Source organism: Vanellus vanellus (assembly GCF_965231255.1).
Source record: "Vanellus vanellus genome assembly, chromosome: 7".
In the NCBI taxonomy this organism is placed as follows: Eukaryota; Metazoa; Chordata; class Aves; order Charadriiformes; family Charadriidae; genus Vanellus; species Vanellus vanellus.
This window is the reverse complement of record NC_138912.1, coordinates 24,088,618-24,113,975: the sequence shown is the minus strand read 5'-3', so window position 1 is coordinate 24,113,975 and position 25,358 is coordinate 24,088,618. Positions and strand designations below refer to the sequence as shown.

Sequence of the window (25,358 nt, the reverse complement as noted above, 5' to 3'; positions counted from 1 at the left end):
CCCCAGCTGAAATGTCAACACCTTAACTTAGTCTAGCATACTGCATACTTTCTTTCCATGAAGTAAATTTAATATTCATTGTAAAATACAAATTAAGCATTAAAACTAACAGTGGTTAGTTACCAACATTCATTTTCTTTCTCTGGAATCAAAGGAGGGTGAAAAGGAGGGACACATTTTGTCCTCTGGTCAGTGTACGGGGCTTGTGCAGGTCCTAATACTGGTCTCTCTGCTTTGGCTGTGTATAACACCATGGTTACCATCTTCAGCGCTTTGGCACATGTTTTGAGTGTGGGATGGGAATGAGGGAGTGTGATCTTGGGTTTTGATGGGATCTCAGTACAGCTGTACTGCACTAGTCTGATCTGTTTCCTCCCCGCACTGCAGTGCAAAACTCTGAATTCTTCCCCCCTTCCCCCTTCCCCCCCCCCCCCCTCTTGGAAGTGTCTGCATTAGTCTTGGGCATTCCCTGTAAAGCAAGGGACAGCAGAGCAGAGTCTGTCCCCTCCTCTCCTACGTTCCCATCCCAGTACTGTAGCTCACATGAGGAGACAAGGGCTTGCAGGTCCCTCCTCAGGGAGGAAGGGTTACCACAACAGGGGAGAGAGTAGGACATGAAACTGCATGTGTTGAATGATATGCCAATAATCGTAGCTGTCTCCAGGGCTAGGGATCACTGCTACTTTTGTTTATTGATGTATGTTTTTCCTGTGTATTCAGCAGTTCCCTTGGGAGCTGGGTTGGCATAGCTGATGCAACAAGGAAGGAGGAAAGAGGGACAGCAAAATGACAATTTTATCCTTTCTTAATCTCTTTTTGCAGTTCTGGTCTGCCATCTGGTCAGTCTCTTTGAAAGTGTGCAACCTCAGCACCCTGCCCTTTCTCCCCTGTTTGTTTCTCCAGTCTCCTACATCCTTCATTTCTGCATCAGGAACTCTCCAGGAATATGGCATTCCTCTGAGTGGTTCATGTTGGGACGCTTCCATGTCAGGACCATTAGATTATACGATGGGGCAGCTTGTTTTTCCTTGATCGTGTTTAGTCTTACAGTTCCAGATGATTCCATTAGCCTAATATTTTACTGGTCTTTCAGCTTGTCTCTAATTAATGCTAATTTGCTTGGCAGTACTTCTGAAGTAAAATCAGAGCTTGCATGTGGATTTTTAGAGCTCTTGAACAGATCTTAACTCTTAAATTTTCAATTGCTTTGGTATAAATGCCTCAAAGAAAGCAGTGGGATGACAGGCTTCAGCTCTGATAGACTCCAAGTAGTGGAGATCAATTTAGAAAAGAAAGGAAACTTGAGATTTGCTTCAGAAAGGTTAGAAGAACCCCAGAACATTTTATAAATGCCTATTTTTGTTTGAAGAGCCTCTTACCGAACGGTTTTGCGTTAGCTCCCTAGCCCTACCCAATGCTTTACAGCGCGTGGGAAATTTCATGTCAGAAAGGGCTTTTAAAATAGTCAGTTTCGTCATCTCGTGGATGATGAGAGTTGGACTCATCTGACTATGCATGAAGATCTACAACTAAAGTGTCCGCATCTGAGCTAGGTACTATAAGTTCCCTTTATATTAAGGGTATGTTAGGGAGCAATTCATTTCACTCTAAAGCAGATGTCCACATTTGGTGAGGTGAAACACACTGTGGAAGTTCTTTGTCGTTCCACTGAGTATAAAGAAAACTGGGGATGTTAGTCCAGATGTACAAAATGTCAGCAGGAGAGACATCTGAGCAGAAGGTAAGTTGAATACCTCCCAGAGTGATACTAACTTGCTCCTAATCCTTGGTTGCTTTCAATGTAGCATTTTTAGTACCTTCACTTATAATTGATTTACATAAATTTGTCTCTTCTGATTTTAGCTACCTTTCTCATCTTTAGAGCACTTTTTCCTCTAGATTTTTTTTAAGCTAATGCTGATGCAGCGATTCTGTGCCACTCACAGTTTACTCTGAAAACTTTTGCAAGGGCTGAATATTAGTGCATGCTTTGCAACTGTTGACTGTCGCTTTGCCCTTCTCTCTGTGCTTACGTTGTTTAATAGCTGGGGTTCCCCTGAAACTGGTAACCAGGACCTTCCTGTGGTCCTGGCCACCTTGCCTGTCCCAGAGAAATCAGACCAGGTGATGAGTAGGTCTTCATTTGATTCAGAATCTTAACTGCCGAGATTATAGTTGGCTCTGGAAGCAAGCTGAATGTCAAGATGTCAGGTAATGGCCTACATGAGGGTTTTTTTTCTGTGAAGAGGCAGGCTTCTCTCCTGCACACTCTGGAAGTTTTAACTTTGAATGAATGGTGAGGTCAGGCTTGGAGTGGCCCAACGCAGTGGCACATTGCATCTAGATCCCTGCTTGAGATGAATAACATAATTTCACAGCAAGTTGAATACCTCTTAATATTTGATGGCCCGAGGTGAACGAGGTGCACAGTAAGACTGGGAACTCTGTGCAATTTAATTTAAGGCAGAAATTTTCAGTGGAGAAAAGGTTGGTGTCTCGGCTGACTCCTTAAGATGTTGTCCTCTTCCATCTGTCATTGCTTGTGTCTTGTTTGTGTTTCTCTTACGGGGATCCCCTGTGTGTGGGTCTGTTTCAATTGTAGAGGCATCTTTGAAGTGGATTCGTTTGTCTCGGCTGCAGAGCTACAGAACTGAAAACATTGGCACCTTACTGTCGGTGAACCACTTGTCCCTCCAGTTCCCAAGGGCTGCAGAGGTATTAAAAAGAGCCGGCAGAAACTAGTGTAGGCTCTGCATCGATCAACGCGGAGTGGCTGTGCGTGAGGACTGCTGCAGCTCCCCGTTTCATCAGCTGTGTGAACTCCCTTTCAGAACGACGTGAGCTATCACAATGTCGAATCTGTCTTCAGTGGGATAAAGTGGGATCCTGGCCCAGTCCAGCAGCCGTGAAGAGGCAGATTCATTTCAGCGTTGAAGCCTGGCATAAATTGCTAGTCTCCATGTCTAGCCTATTGTCCAGAACACCTCTGGAAACATCAAGCTTCCCCCAGCCCGCCCTCCCCCCCCGGTTTCAGTTACAAATAACATATTTTAATTTGTTACTTGTAATTTCATTGGTTTTATTCTTTCTTAATTAAATGTTCTGGACTCAGTCAGCGATACTTCAGCTGAAACTGCATGTGCTTTACTTTTGGCTGAGTCATAATCATCTTCCTCGTAAGTAGAGATCTGTCACTGTCTCCTGATTTAGTTTTGTCTGCAGGCTTTCATCCATATCCGTCCTTTATGTTCCTGCTTCGGATCTGGCCGCATGTATCAAAGCACGATGTGAATAAGCCCACTTCCCTGAGTCAAGGCTACCATGAAAACGTGCTGTTATCATGTGTTAGTGTCTGTAGTTCAGTGTCCTGTAACCCTGCGTGGAACAGGGTATGTTTCCATAGCCCAAGTCCACATAAACATATAAACACAGAGCTTTCTGCAGGAAAACTCGCTTTGCCTCAAACAAAATATTGATGTTTGCCTTCCCAGCATTACTTTTGAATACAAATTCCTCAGGAACCATACGTGACGGTACAGTGCCTGTGGTAGCAGGCAGAGCTCGGAAGTCTCTTTCGGTCTTGCGTTGCGCATGTGGGCAGGTTAAGAGCAAACTAGTGTTCAGGGGCTGTCGTAATTGCAGTTGGTGTTAAGTATAATGTTTCCCTGAGGTTCTTACAGTTATTTCTTTTGCATGTTGTAGATCTATTGTATAATTATCTTATATATATGTCAGTCCTAGCTTTTTCCCATTGCTAAATGGAAACTCTGGGTTTGCATTTAAGCTGATGCTACCACTGAGGAAAGGAATCCAATCCTATACTGACCCTTCTCAATATTAGCACAACCACTCAGCAACCAGGATCAGGAAACTGATGCGGAAATTAAAATAAACAGAACAAAACAAGCCTCCTTTTTTGCTATGTTACCTTTCTCCAGGAGAGAAAAAGTTACCTTTCAGTTGATCAGTATGCAACACAGGCAGGCTCAAATGCTTTTGTGTGGGCACACCACAGAGTGCCTTGGGGGTAGGATGAGTTGATGAGGTGCCCGGACTGCTGTCTTTGGAGAAGAGGAGAGGTGTGGCCACCTAAACTCCTGCCAGATGGTCACCTTAAAAGTACAATTTCACATGGTGTAAGCTGAAGAGGAGTTGTGCGCTACTTCTCTTTGCATCTGTCCTGTAAAGTTTTTAAACGTCAGATTGATTTAGGTTAGACTAAACTAGCAGTGGTTGTGACAAACTCCAAAAGGATGTTGGAAACAGGCAGCATGATAAGAGCCGAGCTGCATGCCCAGCCGACTGAGAGCCAGTAACTGCAGCCCTTCATTGCTGCCTGTTCTTTTCCACTTTTAATGAACGCTGGATTAATTTTTATATCAGTGATTTCCTCTGAGGGGAAAGATTGAAGAAATCATAGCAATAGTTGTTTCTAAAGGAGGTGCATCCAGGGGAAGAGGAAAGCAGTTGCTTTGATCAAGGTGCAGACCAGACCTAGGGGTTACAGGTCCTGTACTGTATTTTTTTGCGTCCTACTCTAGGACCTGCCAGCTTCTCTGATGAGCAGTGCTGCATTATCTTTATGTACCTGTGCAATTTACCAGAAAGACGTGACATGTTACGTCAGAAAAGTAGTTATGTTTCTGTAGAAAGCTTCTTGGTTTTGGCTTTTTCCATACCTTGTTAAAAAAAAAGAAGATATTTCTGTCTTTTCCTCAACATCTTTTCCTAGCACCCTGCCACTGACAGTCTGACCCATGATACTATTTCGGACAGATCTTTAGGGATTGAAATTGTTGTGAGTGCTCAGGCCCCTTCCCTTTCCTGCAATTATATCTTCCTGAAATGCATCCTGTGCAAGGGTGAAGATCAACGAGAGGCAATGTTGAAAGACAAAGCAAGTGGAAACTGATACAGTGTCTGCACTAGAAGCAAGGCTGTTCTTGAAGGATATGTCTGTAAACCATTTGTTTACAGACATAACATAGACATGTCTCTAATGAGTAGTTTTAAAAATGAACAAACTTTTAAAAAAATAAATAAATACAAATTCATACGGATGTAGGATGTAAACCACAAATGCAAGACTGTTTTTTGCCTTGTCATTAGGCATTGTCTGGAGAAGGCATTAGGTAGGGATGCAGAGGTGGTTTGGTCTTCGTAGGCTAATGATTTAGAAACCTCATGGTTGCTCTACCAGGATGGGACTGATGGCACGAAGCTTGAAAACGAGTATTGAGAGCTCTGCTGGTTTTCTCCTGTCTTCGCAACCCTTTCGCACTGGTGTTATACAGCCTCTGCTACTGGCTCTCTGTTGGGATACCTGTAACTTTTCCTGGGGTTGCATGGAGTTTCATCTTCCTTTGCAGTCATGACCTTTTACCATAGCTGTCTTCCAGTGTAGCTATGAAACTGCTGACAAAGCTGGGGAAGTGGTTGCAAGGCTTGTGAGCACACTTGCCAGGACTCTCGTGATAGCCAGAATAGATGAGGGAACTCTCAGCCAAATGAAATCAGAGTGACCTTGTATGCACAGACATTAGGATATAATCTAACAGTCAAATCTTAAATTTAGATTTCCTACAATGAATTGTCCTTAGGTAATGTTTTTTAGGAAAATCTTGATATCAAGCTTGATTCCATCTGTTTTGAAGGAAAAGGAAGGAGAAGCAGAACGAAATGTTTTGTTTCACGTGAAGTTACGGGAACAGGCTGGCTACTGCCATGAAATCCATCCTGTGAATGTGAGGAGCCTGTAAGGCTGGCCTCACTGAGGCTGCAGAAACAGAGATTAGTGGGGAATACGAGAAGAAAGTAGAAATGACTTTTGACTAGTACTGATCTGAATCTAGCTTTGAGTTGGTAATACTGGTGCAAAAGACTTTGTGTCCTGTCACTGTCACTCAAGAGCATCTTAAACAGGGATAAGGAAATGTCACATCAAAAATTCTTGAAATGTTTGTTAATTTTTATTGTCTTTGGAAATGGCAAATTCTAGGAATCAGTACATGAGAGCAGCAAGCGGAGTACTTCTTCCCCTGCTGCGGTTGCTTGGATATGGGTCTCTTCCCTGGGGAGCAAGTCATACCATGCATTTTTTGGGCTTGGCAAACTTCCTGCACATCAGTGTCGTGATTTAACCCCAGCTGGCACTTAAGCACCACACAGCTGGTCACTCACTACCCCCGGCAGGAATATGGGAGAGAATCGGAAGGGTTAAAGTGAGAAAACTTGTGGGTTGAGATAAACAGTTTAATAGGTAAAGCAAAAGTGACACACACAAGCAAAGCAAAATAAGGAATTTGTTCACTGCTTGCCATTGGCAGGCAGGTGTTCAGCCATCTCCAGGAAAGCAGGGCTTCATCACGCCTAATGGTTACTTGCGAAGACAAATGCCATTGCTCCAAATGTCCACCCCTTCCTTCTTCCCCTCACTTTATGTACTGAGCGTGATGTCCTGTGGTATGGAATATCCCTTTGGTCATTTGGGGTCAGCTGTCCCAGCTGTGTCCCCTCCCAACTTTTTGTGCACCCCCAGCCTACTCGCTGGTGGGGTGGTGTGAGGAGCAGAAAAGGCCTTGACTCTGTGTAAGCACTGCTCAGCAATAACAAAAACATCCCTGCATTATTAACACTGTTTTCAGCACAAATCTAAAACATAGCCCCATACTAGCTACTATGAAGAAAATTAACTCTACCCCAGCCGAAACCAGCACGGTCAGCATTGCCATTACTCTGGTAGCACAGCATTGTTGTGCTTTAAGTATACTAGCTGCAGAAGTTATAAATGACTACTGATTTTTTTGAGTGCTGCAATATTTAAGTATTCAGCTTGAGGCATTTTATTAAAGGGGCCTCATTAGCAGAGCAAGTGCCAAGTGCTTTAAAAATTCTGTGCCTTTTTAATGTAGCTCATATTGGGCATAACTAATCACTGCTAAGACTTAAAACCTTTGGTGTATAGTGCGTCTGGGAGCAGATAGCTATGAGACCGGGCAGAGGAATCCCCTTTCTCTTCCCTCTTCAGTAAAAGCTCTTTCTCAACACAAAGGTCCAATTGCTGCTATTTCTTATATAGTGTGCAGAGCGTAGCAATATGCAGGCAGCAAACTAATGCAAAGTGCTCTCCTGTCTGCTGTTCCATTGTTCTTTCTGCCTGAGGCTTTGCAACCTTGGTCTTTTTTAGTTAAAGTCTTTAAACAATGGATTATCTGTTTTCACAGGCTTTAGAGGATTTGAAATAGCAGTCACCCTTAGGCATTTGGCTCAAGATTACAGCAATAAATACATTCATCAGAGCCCCCTAGCCCTTCCAAGAGCCGGGCAGTCATAAGATTACCTCTACCATATTCTTCTGCTTCTCACTCCAGTGAAGTGTGTCAACCTCTTAACAGTCTGAGGTAAACCGTGTTCCTCCTGGTCATTTGCACGCAGATGGTTTGTGAGAAAGGGCAGATGCGTGTGGTGAGGTTGAGAGCACCTACAATAGGGGACCTTCATTCTTGCTGAGATGTTGGCTTTTACTACATTACCAATCTGGATTTTCCAGGAGATCAGAAAACTGTTTTGAAAGCCAGCATTGCTTTTTTTTCCCCCAAAGCCCAGCAGTCTGAAAATTTCATGTGAATTTCATAATCAATATTGATATTTCTGATCTTTGTGTGCCAGCTGCTATTTTTCTGAAAGATGGTGCTGGGACTGGAAGGCCCCATACCAGAGATTACAAACCAGTTGCCACCCAGTTGTGATATCTGACGTGGCAATTTCAGCTTCCTGATTGTGCTGTTTAAACTGTGAATGTAATGTTTTTCTTCTGTTACTATGAGATCTAAAGTAGTTTACAGATAATCAGACATTCTCTGGAGAAAGATGTCAGCTGTCAGAATGAAACCCAAAAGTCAGTTCCAATAAAAAGCTACATTTTCTAAAGCAGTTTATTTCTGGTTAGAGGAGCTGTTCGTTGTATGACTTTGCATGGGCTGTGCTTTGCACAATAGGACTTACTTTGTTCTGAAGAGCAGCTTCATCTCAGGAAAGTTCATTGCATAGAGAGATCTGTGATGTCCATACATCTGAGGTCCTGTGAAGATTTCCACCTCTAACAAATTCTATTGATTTTCAGCAAGTGCTATTTCCTAGCCTTCTGAGCTGTTCTTATCACACCACATCATGCAGCTCATCACAATTAAATAGCATGTGCTGGTTGGCCACTGGCTTTATCAAAAGACTCTCCCAACACAGGTGTGCAAATTGGAAAAGGAAAAAATTCAGTTCTCTTTGGAAGGTTTTTGTACTTTGCTTCATTTTTTTTTTCTTCCTTCCAGTGGGTAAGTAATGATAAACATTTACTAAACCACACTGTATGTTTTCAAAGTATACAATACACATTACCTTTGCCTTGGAAAACTTTGAGCTCACTTTTCAGCAAGAGATACAAACATTTGAAGCATTTGTAAATAGAGCTGAGTCAACTTCAGCACTTTGCCACATAAATTTTCATCAGAAGATGGTGGATGCATAGAGTCTTTTTTTGCGCTAGTACTTACATGATTGCAGCATTTTCTGCTGAAGTTTTAGTCTTTACCACCACACCTCAATTCCCCTTCCAGGGGAAGAGTGGACTCACTTTTTCTTTTTTCTTTCTGTGTGTAGGTGGAGAAGGTAATTGGTAACTTAAGTAAGCAACGTAGCGGGTTTGTGTCTGCGCTCCAGAGAATCTGTATATTGAGGCTGGTGTCTTGTTCACTAATGTGGTTAGGTGGGTTAAGGAAATGAATATGAACTATCATGAGCGTGAATATCTGTTACTGTGTTTTTGACTATCAAAGATAATAGAAGTCTATATACAAAATACATATAATCTGGTTATTGATATTGCATTACAGCTAGAATACTCTTTTGTGTTCCCATGAGAATTAGATGAGAGATACAACATCAGGGGAACAAATGTAACTTAAGCATGCTTGAGACTTTGTCGAGCTGGTTAGAAACTCGGAAGATCCCACCCCCAGTGAGCATGTGTGAGCCTGGGGCTGACCCTGGTTTCTCCCCTGGATTGCAGGTCCCTGCCTGTTGGGTATGGTCAGCACTGGATTTGCACCAGAACAGAGCCTGTCCTGTAGTCTGGGCTCCACAGTCTCTGTATAGAGGGAGTACGAGGGAGGTCCTGTACCAGGGGGGCATCCAGGGGTTGTGAGCTGGAGCAGGCCAGCACCCAGACCCAGCCCTAAAGGAGACGGGAGCTGAAGCTTTAAGTTGTGGGAAATAGAGATTATGGGTGTTGAAAAAAAGGTGTCCGATTCTAGGAAATGAATGGGGTTCATAGAAAAGGGGGATGTGCTAAGGTGCTAGTAAGTTTTTGGGTGATAATGAAATGGAAAGTATTCCATCAGGAGGGTACTGCATCTGTCAGCTTGTGTTGCCAAAGGGGAAACATTAGACAGGGAACTAACAGGTGACCCACAAGGACGGGCAAGCATGGGATGAGGAACATGAGAAGGTTAGGTTATAACAGGTTAGGTGGGAGAGAGAGGTGTTGGAGGAGAAAAGAAGATGAAATAGCTAAGATACAGACAGCAAGAAGTAGATACAAAGGTTTGTAGCACCTTCTTGTGCCTTGGATAGAATCCAGGTCTCTGAATCTGAAGACCTGTGGCTGTCAGAGAATACCTAAAACCTTCTAGCATTGCTGCTTGTTTTTTATAGTTCTACCACACTGAGAACAACTGCCTATAGTTGCTATAATTTATGGTTAGCTCAAGATGCCCCTGTGGCAGATCAGGTGATGTGCATGAGATATCAGTGGGATGATTATGTAGTGGAATTCATCATTTAGGATTTTGTTTTAACATGGAAATTGGAGACAGGAGGAGAGATATGCACAGAGGCATGTGTATGGATGTACACCACCACGTTCAGATACTCTGAAGATTGTGAGGACAAACACTTACATATCAGAATTAATTTTGCTTGTGCAACCTTAATGCGTCCCCCTTAAGTGAATCAATTTCTGACTTATGTGGATCATGAAAATACAGGGAAAAAATTCATTTTCCCCAACTTGATCTTTTAGTTCTACCATCTATACATGTTTCTTTGTTATTACTTTAAGGAAGAAAGCATGCTAGAGATTGAAAGGGGTTTTTTTTGTATCTACTGGTATTAATTGAACTTTTGGAACCCAACAGTGTGAGTTAAGCAGGCATTGTTTGTGTATTAATTCTTCTTACTGGTATTACAAAGCGGTATGTGCTATTTGCAGCCTTGAAATACTAGATCTTGGGAGCTGAGGTTGCTGCGTTCGCTAGGACTATTTTCCCGGTCTTTGGGGAATAATGAGTTGCAAAAAAAATCATACCTTGAATTGCTTCCTGTATTTTGTCCTTTGGTCTTCTCTTCTGTGATAATAGCGTTAGTGTTTTGGCCTAAACGATAATAATGCTTGACTAGCATACAGGGAGAAAAACCCATAAATCGAAGCGATTTTAGGGAAAAAGGAAGCGGGGAGGTTGAGAGTGGGAGGTCCTGTGAAACAGCTTAATATACAGCTTATGAGTCACTAATTTCCTTTCCTTTTGCAGTCATCTTGTCCAGATGGGGTATTTTCTTTTTCCTTATCAAGCCAGCCTGTTTCTTGAGGGGAAAAAACTGCAACAATAACATACAGTGGCAGAGGTATGTTTCAGGCCATGAAACTTAAAAGACGGAGCAAGGAAACAGGCAGGAATCCACTGCTGGAGCAGCAGATCCTGCAGACAGTAGGGTAAATGATGATCAGATGCCTCTCCTAATCTGTCTTGTGTGGCTCCTAACACCCCAGAGGGCTGACTACCTGGAGTTCGTCTTGGCTGTGAAGTGTGCAGCTTCAGAATATATTCTAATGTAACAGCTAACATGCAAAGTCTAAAACAAGTTATTGTGAGGAAATCCTTTTAGACTCGAGACTGAAGCAATAGTTCAGAGAGGTATGGCTCCCTTTTCATCTTAGTGGTGTATTATCCCAGAGTCATTTCAGTAGTTATGCTTTTTCAAGTTTCCTTTTGGGTGGGAAAAAAAATACCACTTCTTGTTACTGTTTTCTACATCAAGAATTCCATGTTATTTTTCCAGGAGGATTGCTCCTTTTGTAAGTTATATCTGTAGGGATTTAAATTTGGGGGCTCTTAGTGGAGTTGCTGTGTTTTCTGTAGGCTTGAGGATCTTTTGTTATGTTAGTCCTGTTTGTGTTGGGCTTGGTGATGTAGCTGAGCAGTCCTGTCATCTGGTACTTCGTTCTTAAGCAATCCTGAACAAAAATCACTGTGCAATCAGTGGTTCGTTAGGCACTATCATTAAAGCAGACCCATTTTTCCATATTACCTAGTTCAAATCCATGTCTGCACATGGAAGAGACTAAAGAGGTTAACAGTCAGTTGATCACTGTGTTAAAACAAAAAAAATGCTTTGCCTCTGCTCTGTTACAAGGCCACCTAATTGGAAGACTGCTGCTGGCAACCTGCGTGCAAATACTGAGGGGTCTGCCTCTTTTGTAACTTTGTGGAAATTCATTAGTTCTCAGAGTTGTGATTGATATTTAAATGATATTTTTATTTATTTAGCCCTAGGAAATTCCCACTACAGAAGGGAAGAGGCAGTCCTTGCATCCAGAAGCTTACTGCTTGGAATAGTCAGCGTACAGATTTAATGAGAAGTACAGGACACAGCAAACATTGGTGTTACTGCCTGCTGACCTATGGCTTGCAGGGGCTTTTCGCTTCTGAGGGCTGCGCAGGGCTGGTTGTGAGCTGCCTGCCCTTTGGAGGGGAAGAAGGGCTGGTGGTGGGAGCAGGTGTCAGATCTTCAGGAGCAGAAAGCCGGGGTAGGAGACACCACAGACTTTGCTGATGGATTTAAAAAAACAAACAGGAAGTGAGTCACGTTCCTCTACCTCTGTCAGCAACGCCACAGGAAAAAGTCTCTGGATACATTTTTTCATATTAAAGAACAAACATTGTGCAAGGTGTTGAGGCTTGGAAGAGAAACTTTAGCGGAAGAAGGAAAATCGATGTGGAGAAGTCTTCTAAAAATGTTTTTAAAAGGAACTTAAAGGAGATGTTGATTTGTAATCAACCTTTTCATTTTGTGCCCAATGTTGAATTCAGCTGTTTTGAAGCTTTAGGTAGTTTGTCTGTGCTAGAAGTTATTTTTGGGGATCAAATGGAAAACAGCATTTGCTTGAGGCCTTTTTGTAAAATGCTCTTGCCTGGTATCTCATCTGTGTAACATGCATCCGTGGAAGGTGCCTGCTGTGTCTACTATTCCCTCCCTCTTTGACTCCTTAATTAGCAAGTAACTGTTTTTAGTTATTTGTCAGTACTATTTCAGGGAAAGGTAAAAACAGTTGATTTAAGTAGAAAGCAGATTACTCCGTGGAGGTAGTTAAACTGAATTCTCAGTGATGAAGTCCTGTCTTAGTGTTTGTGGGTAGATCATGTACTATTGTTTTGTTTTTTCACAGGACCTGCTAAAATGGTTTTCCAAGTAGGTGTCGCTAGATCGTGTCGCAGATTTACTGGAAGTGTGCCTGCAGTGGAAGGGGTAGCAGTAGCTGCAGTGTTTGTACCTCTGCTGCTTCAGAGAGGGAATAGAGTCAGGCAGGTGGGGCCATCTTCACTTACAGTCTGTGTTGACGAGGGGGAACTCAGCAAATATCCATCATATTTAACTTCTTAACATTAGATAAACATGATAGAACTCATGAAAATTGCTGTTTCACTGGTGTTTTGGTGTATGACCAGTTTGAGTGTCTCTGGCTCATCCAGGTTGAGCACTCTTTGTCATAACCCCCCTCTAAAGTGCCGAAAGACCTTTTTTCACATGTCCTAAAACCACAATGTCATTGATATTTGGTCATTGCCAGCATTAAATGACTCAAAACCATTGCATAAGCTCCTGCCATTACAGAATTAGTGGTGATCTCATCGTTAGGCCTATCAGAGATATCCTTTAATTTAATATTTTAAAAAAATTGTTGAATTGTCTGGAATTGTTCTTCTACTAAATTGAGAGATTATTTGACCCAAGTGAAGTCCTGATGGCTAACATCAGGGAGATAATACCAGATCTCTTTAACAGTATTTAGATAGCCATCTATGCTTTCCAGCTGTCAATACAAGAAAAACTGAAATAAAAAAAGAGTACCTTTGAAGATGGATAGCAAGTTATTTAATCTATTTCAGGGCCACCTGTAATTGCAAGAGATGAATTACTGGCTATGTGAGGCTTCTTAGTTGGGGAGAGGGTCACATACTTCCTATTAGGTTTTCAGATGATGGCGGGGAAGCTGGCCAGCACACTGATGAGGGTTTTGCTCCAGCTTCTGTCAGTAGTTCTGGCCAGATCGGGACAGATGAGCCACTTCATGGCAGTGAAAAGCCTTACTCGGCCCACTCTAACAATTTGGGGTGGATGAAAAGGACAAATTACTGTATTGGAATGTCCGAGTGGATTGTTCAGTGTATTTCTTCCTTTCTGTCAGTTAGCTAAGTAACCTTTTTTGTGAATTTTTAGGAATTGTTTGGGTGGTTTTTATATAAGCCACTTTCTTAATTCTGTAAAACAGCATCATGAAGGCACCAACTACTGGAAACTTCACATCCTGCAGGTAAAAATTAAGTCTGATGGCAAGTTTAGAAGAACAAGACTCCAGTGAATAGCTAATGCATACAGCTGTTACGCTTGTTCCCACCATCAAAGGAGGAGTGTCTCTTTCTAGTATAGAATAGTGGTGCTGACATGCTCAGAAAACCCAGCAGCCCTTTAAAGACTGTATTTACCATCATTCTTCACAACGATGGTATTGCTGGTAATTTCGTGATGGGACTTTGGTCCTTCTCTTCCCAGGCCTCGGTGTTGAGCTGTGAGGGAGGTGCTCTGAGCTCTGCTCTTTGATCTCTAGTGCAGCGACACAGAAAGGGTAATACTGCTGGTAAGAAGCATCATCTCAGATGCAGAAGGTATGGCGTATGTGTTGTTTGTAGCTTTCATACCGGTTACAGCATCTCTATGAATTACAGTCATTGCAGTGTACTTTTTATTTATGAAATAGTTTCTTCATAAAAGAGATATTGACACTTTCTTGTTTTGAACAGTGGTTTAGGAGTAGATAGCTTCCTGCCATCAGAAAGGGAGACTGTCAATGATACTGGAAGGTAACAAATTCAGTTCTGTCCAAAGGAAAAATACTTCATTCAGCACACATATTTGTCTGTGGAACTCACTGCTGCAGTACATCATCATTGAGGCTAAAACTTCATGGGGTCAAAAGTAATCTGATATTTATGTGTTATGAGAGTAGTAATTGTTACATAGACAAATCCTGCACATGAAAACATACTTGTAAGGCCTTTTGGAAGGGACAGACAGCTTCCTTGAGCTTCAGGTATCCCGAAGTGTAAAGGAGAATACGGAATACTTTTCTTGATGACTGCTTTGCAAATTTGTCTTCAAGGCTTTCTTCTGCTAGTCTTGGGAATACCTGGAACTGAACAGTACGAATAGCAGGATACTGATGTGAATGAGGTTTTGCCCAAATTTAGAATGACATTTTTGTGTCCTTTATAATTTTGAAGTGTTTTAAATAACTATGATTCTTACCAGACCACAAAAATTATGAATGTCCCACTAAAAACAAGGTGTTATAGTCAGGTTATTACACTGGTGATAAAATATTAGGTAGAAACATATTCTACAGTGCAGGTAGTCTACATTAAATGCAAGCTTTTGATCGGGTTGAGGAGTAATGTGGAATATTTTTTTTTGTCTGGATGGATCTTCAAGAACTATAACACATAGAGTAGACCTAGTTGTTATTTTGGTTGGGTCAGGCAGACAGTGGCACATCTTTAACCTGTTGTCAAATCATGTTCTATTTAAACAAAGCCCAGTGTTATCTCATTTTGGACTGAACTTTATGTTTGTTTGTCTGAACCTTTGTCCTTGTTGAGAAACTGAAGAGAGGTTAGAGGCCTCTGCCGGTGCCGATGCTCAGCCCTTGCTCCAGAGGAGTGTGACTCGTAAGTGGGCAGCTGTGTTTCCGTGCTGCCGATACGGGTCGGATACGGGTGGATTGAGAGGTGTTCTGGCAGCCTGTTGATATTATTTTGTCATTTACAGATAAAAGGGCGGTGTATTATCCAGTCTTACTCTGCTACGCCTGAAGTGCGGGGCCACGCTGGGGCAGAGCAGCCCTGACTGTTGGTTTGTAGCGTTGATGCTCCCTTGTGGCACCGGGGCACGGCCGGGCCTCGGCAGGGCTACCTGCACCTTGTCTGGTCAGACTGCTCCTAAATGAGTGAGCAATGCCACAAGAGAGAAACTGAGCTGGTGGGTTATGGCTGTAAACACCGACATACTTCAAAACGATCATCTCTCCTAAATTATTAGGTTTCCCTTTGTTTTGTGTGCATAAAAGGTAATATTTAGATCCTTACTGGTTATGTTAGTCCCAGTTTTTAAAAAAATCAGTTTCTTCATGCATTTGGTGTCCACAGTTCATGAGCAAAAAGACAAGCCAGCAAACATCTATAGTCGATGGTCAAAATACTGACACTGTGAAGGAGTTACTGTTTGCTATCCATTCAACCATCAACTACCAATAAATTAATTAATGATGTAAGTGTATCACTGTTCTAAGATATCTTTTGATTCTGTGAAAATAGAGGAAGGGTTGTCAGCAATAGAAGATCTGAAGAGAAACTGTTAAAAACAATCCAAGCATCATAACTTTGGGCATCTTTTTGCATTTATGCCTTTGGCTTATACATTTTCATCAATGCTCTGGAATTTCTTTGGCCTGAGCTCCACACCTTTTTTTGTTGGAGTCTCGGATACTGGCCTTTGAGAGAGGCATGACTGACCTGATGTGGTATCACAGTTTATAAATAGCTGCAGAAAATTAGGGCGTGCTCCCAGTTAGGGCTGAGCTCTGTGTGTGGAATTGCATTGGTGGACCAGGACTGGTGTGGTAAGGGATGCTGCTGCCAGGAGCTGAGGTGTGTTGGGAGCAGTTCATGATCTCAGCATTGGAATAGTAGAGGAGGGAATAGGGAAGAATAAAAGGAGGTGAGTGCATTTTAGCTGATGCCTTCTGTTTTTTTTTGTTTTCCTTATTAGCAAATTCAGTCAGTGTCTGCTAATGAGTTTAGATTTTTTGCTACCTCCTTGACTTATATTATCTCAAAGTCCCAGTGATATGACGTGAGACATGTTAGATAAAGAGCTTTGCATACAGGCAGATGGAAGAATACAGTGCAAATGGAGAGAAGAGAAGCCTTTTCATAAAAGTGTCTGAATAGAATACATTTAGATGCCAAAGGCACCTTTGTGTACCAGCTGTTACTCAAGAATGATGGTTGATTTTATAATGTACTGGACAAAAATTAATGCTACTGAAAAGTTACTTTTTCTGTATAGATATGCAACATTCTCATATCTGTCCTCTTTTAGCATATGGTTGTTGTGCACAGTGCTTTATTGGCATCTATCTCCTCTCTTCCCACCATTTTTCTTCATATCCTGTCCTTTGTCCTGAATGCTGAAATGAAAAATTTATTTAATACTGCTAAAACTAGGGATTCTGGTTTTGGCATATTGGAGAATAAATTTGTGGTTGGAATTGTTTTCATCCAAGATGAAATTTTGTCTGCTTTCCTGCAATTTCTTGTGTGCTGCAGTTGAAAGGATAATGGCCGTTTATTAGTGCATATGTGGCTGGAAAGGATATGGGGAAGCAAGAGGCAGAAGCTGGTATTTTCCTTCCCTGTGTTTTTTAAGACAGAAACTAAATATAGTGAGTGTTAAACAGATGGGTATGTTGTCGCATAATAAATATTTGAAGAAAATTAAATTATGTCCTGCCTGTTTGCTGACGACAGTTCCAGCCCCCATAGTAACAGCAGTAATAATAATAGGAGGATTTACAGTGTATTTGTTTTTTAATTCTCAAAGTGAGGTACCTAGGAAGGTCATATAAGGAATTTTTTTTTTAATGTGGGAAAGATCAAGTGATGGTGCTTGAGGTCATCCAGCACGTCAGCGAGTCTCTTGAAAGAGCATGAAGGTCCCCTTGACTTCCAGACAATACATTTCCATTTTAAACCACGCTGACTTGCAAATACTACTTGAACATTTCCTTCAGAACTTCATTGTTTGATTTGTTTTCCTAATTCCGACCTAATTGTTTATAAATGTTAACTTGCCAAGAGGACGTAAAACCAGGCTTGCATTTCTGTCCAGTGTACTTGAGCAACAGGCTTGCTATGAAAAATCTCCACTGAAGGGCCCTCCAGAGAGTTTTGTTGTGAAGAGAAGGTGGTGGATGCCAGAGAGATGATGAAGACTCAGCTGAAATGAAAGGTTTTATTTATACAGCTGAGCTTCATCTTGTGATATTAATAGTGTACAGGCATTTCTTTTGGATAGAGGGGATGGATTCTGTATTTAGCTGAGGTCGGTGTGCTGCTCTTTCTGGCATGAGCCAGAAAATCCCATTGCCATTTAGCTGTTCGCATACATTACCTTATCTTTACTGGGAGGACTCTTATTTTCTTCTGTAAATCATTCTGATGTTGCTAGATTGAAAGCTGCATGTGAGAGACACAGGATGAGAGCAAGAACTGTAATACGTCAGTCAAAGGTGAGAAGGTTGGACAGCATATTGGACCCACGGCAGCAACAAAGTTAAACTGACCTATGGTCCACCCAGTTTTCTCAGGACTCTGCAGACGTGCTGGAAAGCAAGTTGGGGAGTTTATGAATTGTCCCAATTACCCATTTCCTGCCAACTTTTACTGATCTTTTTCTGTCCTCTGCCTGGGAGTAATCGTATCACAGGATAGATGTGGAATTGGTGCTTATCACGTGATAATTTGTGTGATGGGAGTAGTTTGCTGCTATATTGCAGCAGAGCGTATAATCTGGAGCGTGAGTGGGACGGTTTGGTTTTTTGCCAGTTGGTGGGAAGAGAGCAAGGCCTGTGATTCTTCACTGCCTCCATAAAAAATTGTCATCTGCCCCAGCTTAAAAATATATTAATAGCATCCTCATCTCTTACATGCACGGTTGGTCCTGTTGCCTGGATACAAACATAAAGTGATTAGAAAGCTATCATTAATATAAAATGAACAAAATAGGTCATAGAAGTACCCAGTTAGATGTTTTTTCCTGTGTGCCCACTGCATGTTGGTATTTGGCTCTTTTGCGTGCTTATTGCAAATTGTGCTTTGCCTGTAATGCTGCATTAGGCTTTTCACTAAACTGCAAGTATGCCCTCCGCGATACTTTCTGCCACCTCTCTCGCTGTGGTTTCTTCCCTGTTCTTTGAAATAAACCCGTATCAGTTTTTCTCACATCATTTGTACCCTTCCGTAGTCTGTTACCGTGTGCGTGTCTTTGATCAAATGCTGCCTTGTCTTCTTAACTTCTTTCAGCACACAATTGTATTTTTAGTTTCAGTGTGTTGTATTACTCTTCTTGGTAAATATATGCACTGTGGCGCATAAAGGAGTGTTAAACATTGCTACAAAAGCCCCTTGTTTTTTAACATCTCCCTAGGGTCTTGTAATGGATTTGTTAGGGCTCTGGGGAGATGTCCCTTTCTAACCTGGTTTCTGGGTCAGCTCTTCTCTTTTCCATCATTTCCTGCAGCATTTCCGATATTCTTTGTGAATATACACGCTCAGTTTTGATGCCACTCTTGCCTCTTTTTGCATGCTTTTTTCAAGTGTAGATGAAAACGTCTGTCACGGTTTTGGTACTGTTTCTTCAGTTAATCCTCTATTTCTTAAAGTCTTCACATGCAGAAGCGCTGTACTTGAACTTCAGGTGTGATTGTGTGATTTTTCTCTTTCTAGCAGTTCTAGTAGCACTCCGTGATACTTGTGTTTTAAGGGTGAAGTAACTAAAGCAGTTTTTTAGTTCTCATGACTTAACCAACTGCTGGAGTTGGACTGCAGTGACTGAGTTTGTAGTTTGCTTCAGTTGCGAAATAAATTGTTCGCTTAAACCCTGTCTGTGTAGGCCTTTGGTATGAATTGGCAGAGAAGGAGGAGGAATGAAAACAGTGATAGTGGCTTCCTAAATGCAGGATGCTAAAGATTGGAAGTATTTCTTGCTTTCTCTTGGAGAAATGTTACGTGTTGTTTAGCCACCAGTATTACTGTGAATGAGTGTTAGATGCTGGCATCTTACGTCTGTGTTACTTGGTGATTAGAGAAAGGAATGCAGGAGGATTGTTTTATGGTTAATATGCTGTAACTGGGATTAGAAAATTTGACCTAGGTCCCTTGCTCTGCTTTTCACGTGAACTTTGGTGGTTTACTTCATTATTGCCCCACTTCTGGTTTTGTAAAATTAGGATAATACTTCTGTTCTAATTCTTGTGTGCTATCTCTGTTTCTTTTGAAAAGTATGTGGGAGAAGGACTGTCTTTCATTAGGCATACAGAAATCTGATTATATGTACAGATACGGTTGTGTGCTTGTGTATGTGTTTGGATAGATACATATTATATAGCAATCCTAACCTTGGTTGTGGCCTTTTGGTATGTGCTGTAATGTAAATAGCAATGAGAGCATAGTCGAAACAAATGATATGATGCTTTCTCAACAATTTGGTCACAAAATACAGCTTCCTGTTTTTAACTGTAGGCGACGTTTTTAGGTCTTGCCATAAATCCTATGTGATAGCTTTCAGAACTCATGCACAAATACATAAAAGAAAAATTTCTATTTGTCATTTCATGACTTTATTTCTTTGATATCATAATTCTTTTTATTATAAAACCCAGTCTCCATTTTGGCTTGCTTTGCGTCATAAAATGCACTTAGGAGAGATAAAAAAAGAAGATGAGAATACCACATCAGGTCAGAGAGATGATGTGTGTAATATGGTGTTCTGGTTCCAGTAGTACCTGATGGTCAGTTGTTTTGGAGGAAGCGATAAAATCTCCATAATGGACAATTACGTAATTATGAGTGAGAGCTTCAGAAACAGTTAAGAGACTTAAGCACACACATCTCACTGAAAGGCAAGGAGGTTAAAAAAAAAACCCAAACTGTATAAATGCCTATCTCCTTTGTGTTTGTAGAAGCTAAAGGTGTTTCTATTTTCATATTTATTGTTACCGTTTACTAAAATACTGCCCTGGTAATGGATTACATGGGTACATACAGCTTCTTCTCCCCTAGTTCCTCCCATCCACTTTAAGTAACTTGACTTTTAATTTTAGTTTTGCTGTTGCTTAAGGTAAACATCTTGTTTAGGCAAGATTTATCAGCTGCACAAATATTGAACAGCGAAGGCTAGCTAAGTAGTAGGCTTGCGGAAAAGAAGCAGGTGTTATAGTGGATCATACCTTGTACATGAGTCAACATGCAAATAATGTATATGAAGGAGCCCAGCATTTGAGGCACGTAGTCTTTCTCTCTGCTGTGTACTGGAATGATGGACTGCTGCGGCTGGTTTTACGCACCATACTTGATGAGATGAAGAGCAACTGGAAGTAGCTCAGCAGAAAGCAATAGTAATGAAAATGGGATTGTTCAGGTTTGAGAAGCGACAGTAACTTAAAAATTTTGAAGTGTGCTGCAAAGAGAAAAAGAATAATTTCTCCTCCTTGTTCTCACAGGTAAGACCAGAAGTAAAGAGCTTAAATCGCAGAATTAGAGTAGACTTCGGGAAAAACTTTCCAACAGTGCAAGCGGTTAAGCAGTAGACTGGATTGCCTACGGATGTTCTGGACACTCCGTCCTGGAACATGTTAATAGAGATAACAGGCAAATGTGTCGGGAATGCTTTAGCTATCACTGATCGCATCTGAAAGAATTTCCTTCTGAGTCTGTTGTCTGTGATTTCAAGGGTACCAAAATTGTTTCTGTATAGTTGCCCTTCAGTTTTAAGCGTATTCTTTGCCCTGATAATTTTCATTGCGTTTTCTTGAAGATTTTTCTTTCTGCTAAATGCAGTTTCAGTCAAGGTGGACTTAAACACACTAAAGGTGAAGATATGTATTAAGAAAGTGTACGTTAAAGAATATTAATATATACAATGTCTATTATTTTTTCTAAATGTCTTGTTTACTTTTTTACTGTGATGATCAAATGACTGTTTTCACTGACACACAACATAAATTCTTACAGAGTAACTATAGGTAATTTATAGCTCATAATTAAAAGCCTCCCTCTGTTTTGCTGTTTTTTCTCTCTTTTTCATTTTCTCTGTTGCTGTGGCCCCAAATTGCCCCACAGCTCTCTCTTAGAATTTCCTAAACTAATCCACATTATTCTGTGTATTCAACCAACCTCACTGAAAGTTGTGTTCAGTTGAAATTTTATTTCAGTTTTTGCTTTCTTTTACAACTATTTAATAACAACCTGAAGGAAAACAGATGCTAATCTTTGAGAGCTCCACAAATACCCTTCTTCTACGCTCAAAACTGATCAGTGATTCTTGTTTTGTTTCTTTTTGCCACTTTCCCGCTTGTGACAGTACTTTGTTCTTCTTGCCTGCCCAGTGATTTGAGTAGCTCTTTGTGAAGGACTTGACCAAATCTTTTGAGAAAGTTCCAATAAACAATGTGTTCTTGTATTCCTTTACTCCGTCGTTTTTTTTCTAATCCTTGAAAGAATTCAGCTCCTTAACAGATCTACCTTGTGTTCAATTCATCTTGTCCCCTCAACTATGCAGGAATCTTCAGTGTTCACATGCTCAGAAGGATTCTCCTTCCCTCTGGTCTTGAGAAGTCTCGGGTTTTTCCCAGTTTATAGGATTTCAGATTTACTTTCCTATGCTGAGGTGGTGCTTACAAACGGGAGCACAGGACCAGTATCCCTTGGACACTTTACAGTGGCATAAATTCTCACATAGTCCCACTCTTCTCTGGTCCCTGTGTAATCTGGTGCGTAGTGCCATTACACGTATTTGTGCAGATGCACAGTGCACTAAATCTAAAGTTGAAAGATACCTGGCTCTCCTTAACGTATGCCAGCACAGGGCAGTGGCGGCACAACAAAGGCAGTGGGTGACTGGTTAATGTATGGGAAAGGGAGATACTTGCTGCCTTCTGACAGTGCTGTTGGCTTAACTGTGTATCTTACCTGGCTTAAGATATGTTGGGTTGTCTGTTCTGGTCTTTTCCTTTTGCATTAGGTAATTCGGGCTGAGAGTAGGAAATTCACAACAGAAAGTCACAGAAATGTAAACAAAGTAGTAGTGCTGAACAACAATATGTTTAGCCATGTGGAGACCTTGTCTCATTTTATCTTACTGAGAAATGTATGTTTTTAACACCTTTATTATAGGCTGGGGTTTTTTTTTAAACTTCTAAGATGCTGAATGTTGGATGTGAATCAGATGTAGATGAAGACACTAACATAGAAGAACTAGAGCTACTAGAAGTAATGAAAGAGTATCAAAATTAGATATTTCCCCTCTGAGGGGAAGCACCGGAGAGAATGCAATAAAAAAAAGTTTAACTTGAAATGTTTTTGTGTGTGCACCAGGGGAAGAGTGAAACTGGAAAAGCACTAGTGTTTTTCCAAGCACCAGAAGCCTTTGGGGTGGTAGTTGCGCAACAGATGAACCAGTTTGCAGATGTGCCATGGCAACAAAAATCAAATTAATATGGTTTTGGCTTCTACAAATTAAAGAGAAGTTCCTTCTTGAACAACTGTGAGAGTCAACTTGCCAAGCGTGCAGGCCCAAACATCTTGTTTCTGGACAGATGTAAACCAACTGAAGAGAGTTGAGGGATGAATGACGAATGAGTACAGACCAAGGGACCGACAGGCAAACATGCCTACCTTGGCTATCTGATAACTAGAAGTGTAGTTGAGAGACGCGTAAGAGTCTACAAATATTTGAGAGGCACATACTTGAAAGATAGAAACTAATTAATTTAGTAAGGTGAAAAGGGGCATAACTGGAAACAAGGGAATGAGATTATGAAATAAAATGAAGTATGGAATAGTCTGCCCAAAGGAAAGGTTGGAAGAACAAATATATAAGAACAAATATATAAGGCTGGTAGAAAGATTCAGGAAATAATCTAACATCAAAGAGTCAGCTTTCTGATGAAAATAAATTGAATAATTTAGTACGTCTCTTTTACCCATTTAATTTATGTTTGCTTTTGAGGTATTAAGGCAAGTTGGCAGCCTCTCTTAACTCTTTAATTTTGCCTCCCTAATGCTTCCTGCTAATTCAAATCTACAGCATTAGATGCTGTCTTTCTTTAGAAAAGTGTTTAAAAAAGGAACAGCTGGGCAAACAATGTAGAAAGATATAAGGGGAGAAGAAAGGTGAATAATCTTTGGGAATGACTTTCAAGAATGTTGCCTTGCTACATTCTGCCGAAATGCTGCAGCTGCAAGTAAATGGGAGCAAACGAATCCCAGATACAGGTCTAGTTGCACTGTTTTGTTCCTGTTTGCATCTAGGTGAATGATGGTGAGGGAGCTCCCAGTCTGTGAGCTATTTGTGTTACGTGCGACCAACCTGCAGTTGATCACATGGTAAGAACAAGGGCAAAACCTTTTTCAGTTTAGAGGAAGGCAGCAGAGAATTTTTCCTTAATCAACCGAAGTGCATCTTAAATTGCAGCCAGAAAGTCAGGTTGGCTGCATCTGAGGGGATGGAGAGCAGCCCTAAGCTGCTCCGTTTGGCTTGTGCAATAGGGTAAATAACAAAAGGTGTTCAGGTTCACCACTACTCTCGGTGGCTTCTTGTCTGGAAAGATGTCAGGTGCACGCTAGGCTCTGGTGTGGCGAGGGAAGACAACAAGAAGTCTCATGGAGCTGCTGTCTGAGTCCCTGGCTTAAGAGAGGAAGGACGTGGCTGTGCTTGGCATTTGCTGGCTGACTCCTGTTGGCTGGAAAGCAGCCCCAGGATTAATACGAGGAGATTATTTAAAGAATTTGGAAAGTCTACCAGTTTCAAGGTTTTCCTTTGTAAAGCAAAATGCCCTAAACCTTAGTTTTCAAACAGCACTAAGAGAAAGCGAATTTATGATGCTACATTGCATTGCTGTATATGGTCTGTACGTGCAGTCTCTACAAGGATTTAAGCTGCTGTCTGGGCTCTGGTATCGAGGACTTCATCTGCGTGTGTTTTAACTTTTTCATTATGAAGAAAGGTCTTCGTGTGAAATTTAAAGCCAAGTTCTTGGTGCCGTTATGCTTACAGTCATGGAAGTTGCAGCTCTGACTAGTGGTCTGTCGGCTCTTAAAATAAGCCAGGAGGTTCTTAGCATATTCTTCCCTTTCCTGCTTCTTCTTTTATATAATTGGGGATCAGTTTCAGTGATTAAAAAACACCATCTTCACTTTCACTTGCCGTGTTTTTAAGGAGGCACAACACTGTGTGCACTGTCTTGTTGAATAATTTGTGTTTAGAACAGAGTGGTTGCTTGCTCAGCCCATGTGCAGTGGTTTTCATATGTGTATAAACTGAAGTACCCTTTGATCTTTCTTTCCTGTGTATCTATAATCCAGACCCATTTTACGCTTTTCCCCCTCCCAGGTGGAGAGTGTGCTTGTGAGCCAGGCATTGTTGGCTTTCGCTCTGCTGCTGGCTTCTGAACAAAAGTGCCGCTGAAAAGGTGAGTACTTCCATCCTCTTTGATGTAGATTTACGTTCAGAGGAACTGATAAATTTAGACTCACCAAACCTGTCACCTTAAACTGTATCTAGGTTTGCAATAGAGAAAATCTAATCTACCAGCTCATAAAATTGTGAGCCTCAGCCGTCAAAGCACTGCTAAATTCTGCTTTAGTGTAAATCGTGTGGCATTCTGCAGCACTGCAGAGCACAGAAGCTGAAAGGTAGGCATGTTTCATCTCTTGAACAGGTCTGAATTTAGAGCTAGAGAAGTCTGTGAGACCCTGAAAATAAACAGTAATAAAAATATGATCCTTACCCAGTGACCCCCATGGGAAGGGATGGCTGAGAGGAGTACTTGACTACCCATTTCCTACGTAGTTGTGCGAATTCTTCATCAAATCTAATGTCTGTCCCATCAGCTGTCTGCTGAAAGTAGCTGAGGTACCTGAGCATTAACTGGAAGAAAAAGAAAACAGGCTTTTATCAAATGGAGAAAGCTGCTTATGAGATGGGGGATAAGTTTAATGGTATTGCCCCGCTGTGAGTGCTTGAGCAGGAATTTCTGGAAATCTTTCCTTTCAGGCAGTGAAATGCTGAGTGTGCCAGGCGTGCGGTGGGGGGGGCGGGCAGGGAGGGTGTCGTTTTACAAGTGTTTCCAGTTGGCAGCGAATAGAGTAAAACGAGAGGGGATTAGTACAAAAGGGAACTTTTAAAAACATCTG

At 41.4% G+C, this 25,358-nt stretch overlaps 1 long non-coding RNA gene across 1 annotated transcript in view; it reads left to right on the top strand.

The window, feature by feature from the left end:
* LOC309674182 overlaps nt 1-25,358 on the top strand; it is a 109,921-nt gene that overhangs the window by 4,458 nt on the left and 80,105 nt on the right. Inside the window, exon 2 of the long non-coding RNA XR_014269370.1 lies at nt 24,556-24,634. This is a non-coding gene — a long non-coding RNA (uncharacterized lncRNA). The remainder of the gene's footprint in view (nt 1-24,555; nt 24,635-25,358) is intronic.